Source organism: Corvus hawaiiensis, chromosome 30, assembly GCF_020740725.1.
Source record: "Corvus hawaiiensis isolate bCorHaw1 chromosome 30, bCorHaw1.pri.cur, whole genome shotgun sequence".
Lineage (NCBI taxonomy): Eukaryota > Metazoa > Chordata > Aves > Passeriformes > Corvidae > Corvus > Corvus hawaiiensis.
The window spans coordinates 10,883,190-10,886,997 of NC_063242.1; the positions used below are offsets into that span (position 1 = coordinate 10,883,190).

Sequence of the window (3,808 nt, forward strand, 5' to 3'; positions counted from 1 at the left end):
TGCTTACATGGTGTCTTACAAAATTAAAATATCATCAAATGTTTAAAAAAATGAGCAGATATTTATACTGATATGAAAGAGTTATTCTGGAAACACTCTTTTAAAGGAAAATAAAAGCAGAAAAGGAAACATAAGGAGAGAAAATAAGAAAAGTTTTAATTTCTGAATAAAACATTTATACGTAGTCATGGCTATTAATACCATTGTTGTTGTTACTGTTGTCATAGTTATTAAGATTTATTCTCCATCAGGTTAAAAGTATACATCTATCCCCAGAGCTACTTTATTCCAGGCAAATACTGACATTTTTTTCTTACTATGGCAGGTATGGTTCTTTTCTTAATAGTCAGTCAGACTTGCAGCAGCTGCCATTGATGTGGAATGACTGATGTGATCTATAGAGTCATTAAGTAGCTAACCTGCTCTTGAAATGTTCATTAACAATTCTGAGGTTAAGAGTATGGAAATCTTACATCCATTCTGACTGGATAACACAGTGACGTTGTCTTTTGCTGTGACTCACTTATCTTCTGTCTGCAAATTCCTTGCCATTTTTATTACAGCGCTTGAGAAAGAAAGGCAGACTGTAGTTTAACGACTCAGAGACTTAAATGCTACATCACGGATATATCCAAGCTATCACCTACTCTGATGAGAGAGGGAGATGAAATTAGTTAGTATTTTTATATTTCTTTGACCATTCTGAAAAGAGAGACAAACTAAAACATTCAATAAAGAAAAATTTGAAAGCAAAAATATTCCTACCTCATAGGCTACAAACATCACTCATAGAAAAGCTATCTTTTGGAATGGTCATATCTGCTGTTTACCTGCAGAATATCAAACATACAGAAAGGTTAACCCTGGGTAGCCTAATAAAAACCTCCTGCTCCTCTTTGCTTATGAACAAAGCACTTAATCAGTACTGGAATTTCATCAGTGAAAGTCCTTAAAAGAAAAAGAAGTATATTTTTTTTGGCCATAGAAAGGATCTGACTTTTTTCACCCTGTTGTAAATATGACTCAGTTCCTACATCCTGGTCCACAGAATTTCTATTTCTGTGATCTACTCAGGGGGTCTGGATGCCTTGTTGAAAGCCGTGGAATGAATCACTATTTAGGAAATGTCAGATGCATTAACACTGCTGTTGGAAGTTCCCACAGGAAACCAAGAAAAAAAGGTAGGGTAATTTGCAGTTTTGGTATCAAGGCATTGCCTAGGAGAATTTAATATTAACTTGGGCTTCATCAAACACTTCCTATGTAGCCCTTTCACAGAGTAACTGTGAAAGGCAAAGTGTTGTTTCATGAACGGCATATTTGTTTCTTTCTAGAAAAGCAGTTTCAGATACATATTTTAAAAAAATATTAAGTGTTGAGTAATCATAGCTACAAATGAAATTGATGAAAATGCTCAGCATTTCTATGACTGGGGCCATGATCAAGAAAAACAGAAAATTATGTAATGGAGACACTTACGGCTCTTTCACTTGACATTGAAAAAGCAGTTCTATGATAAGTCAAGTGTCATACACATAATAATAAAGTGATTAACAAATCTACTATTCACAGGTTTCAAGATCAGTCTTTTACCACTTTGACCTCTGCCTACACTTATTTGAACAGCACAGAAGGCATACATCTTATTCTACTACAGTTCAGGTCCCTGGTTTGTTCTCAAAGAAGCTTAATATTTGTTACAGATAAATGGACTTGGTTGCATCTTACAGGTAAGGCTTTGAGTGGGAAGTCAGCGATAATGGTTCCTGATAAAAATTTGATGGATAGTCTCTGGGGTGAAGGCATCATTAGAATGTGGACAAAGTGCAGCAATGGTGATTCATTCCATTTTCTATCAGGAAAAATCACCACCAGCTATCATTATGCAGAATGGCACTATTTAATCAAAAATAGATATAAGGATTTGGGATGAAGAAAAATATTCTTATGCTACCATTCTTGAAAAGACCTTCTACCCTCTGTTCCATCCCTTGTTGTCTTTCATGGAGAAAATAAATCAATTGCGTGAAAATAATAGATTATGCAGACTATTCATTATTATCATCACACTTTCAGGGCTTCACTGACAACTCCCATCTTGTGATTATGTTGTGTGGAGGTAAAAACATCTGCTGAATTAATGACAAATCTGTCAGTGCCTTTATCCTCTGCCCTGTTTGAAATGATTAAACTCATCAAGTGTTTGCTTAATCTATTTTTCTTTTTCATATACCATGCTCACTGCCTGGGGCAAACCCATCTAATAATACTCAATTGAATAAAACCATAACTCATGATCCAATAAATTATTAAAAAACCCTGCATTGCATCAGATTCATCATTCATCTTACCATAGTGGCAGAAAGCCTGCAGAATTCCTTAACAGTTCTTGCTGTGATAAATAGCTCTATTAAAATTTATGAATACAGTGGTATATATTAACAGATAGTTTGTTACTGAATTATCTGTCATATTTCTTTGTTTTTTCATGCACCAACATGTTGCATTAATAATTCCACTGGTCTGCAAAACTCAGTCAGCTATAATGCAACAATATGTTTTATTGTTTTTTATTTTTTAACTTAACCCTGAGATCCCTTCAAAACTGTGGTAACAATGCTGTCCTGAATTGCTTTTGCTCATATTTTCAGTCTTAATTTCTTAAGAATTATTAACATCTATGTCCCTATGATTGACTAGTCACAAAACAAAATTAGAACTCTCATGACACACAATAGAAAGAATAAATAATGATTAAGTAAGTAGCTGCCATAGGACTGAAAGATAACAAATTAGGAGATACCAGCCTAGAAGAGAGTGGAGTGAATGTGAATTTTTTCTGCCCCATATTCTTTTGATTTCATTAAATCATAGAATCATAGAATTGTTTAGATTAGAAAGCACCTTAAAGATCATCCAGTTATCCCTCTGTCATGGGTAGTGTCACCCACTAGGTCAGGTTCCTGGGGGCCCCATTAACCATGGCCAGGAAAACTTCTGGGGATGGGGCATCCACAGCTTCTCTGGGCAACCTGTTCGGTGTTTACCATCCTCTGAGTAAAGTAGTCCATCATCGCAAGTGATATTGCCTCTCATGCACAGCTTTCAGAGAAAATATTTTCATAGCATATTGAAAAATAAGAAATTTGCCTTTTTTAAATAATAGAATAAAGTTTGCTTATGTGAGCTGTTGCTTCATTAAAGCATTTTATTGTTTGCAACCAGTTTTATTTACTTCACAGAGAAACAACTGAAAGTCTACCATGTTTCTGTTTTCAAGGTTCTGACGTCCAAGTAAATCCCATCTTCTCAAGACTGGATTCTTCTGAAGGCATAATTCCAGCATGAGGTGTGGGGTGGGAAAGGAAAAAATACGAAGATTTAAAATAGGAAGATTTTAAGCTCTCTGCATCTGTACCTGACTGTATTGTAATTTTCAGTTAAGAAATCTATACTAAGCTTTATCAATGTACAAATATATGGAAATAAAGCCCCTAAATAATCAAGAAAAAAAAAGTAGGCCTGGTTTATTTTCTGAAGTACACTACGGTGTGCTTTCTTTCAGAACACTGTGTCACTATTAATGATATCAAAATAATTTTAGTCATGTAATAATCTAAATAATATATTTTTCTTGATCATTATAGCCCTCTATCAAAGCTACTTGAATGTTATTTTGTGTACACAGAAGGAACTAACTGCTTGTAGAAAGGCAAGATACTGCCATTACGTACATTTGAAACTAATGTAATGCTGCAACTAAAATTGCCATTTTCCTTACACAATGTGTTTGAAAACTGTATGGCTT

General features: G+C 34.5%; 1 long non-coding RNA gene across 1 annotated transcript; it reads left to right on the forward strand.

Annotated features, from left to right (window-relative positions):
- Positions 1-1,090: 1,090 nt before the first annotated feature.
- Positions 1,091-3,508, forward strand: LOC125318619. The gene is made up of 3 exons (XR_007200453.1): positions 1,091-1,181; positions 1,573-1,730; positions 3,281-3,508. It is a non-coding gene; the product is annotated as an uncharacterized LOC125318619 (long non-coding RNA).
- The last annotated feature ends 300 nt before the right edge of the window (positions 3,509-3,808 follow it).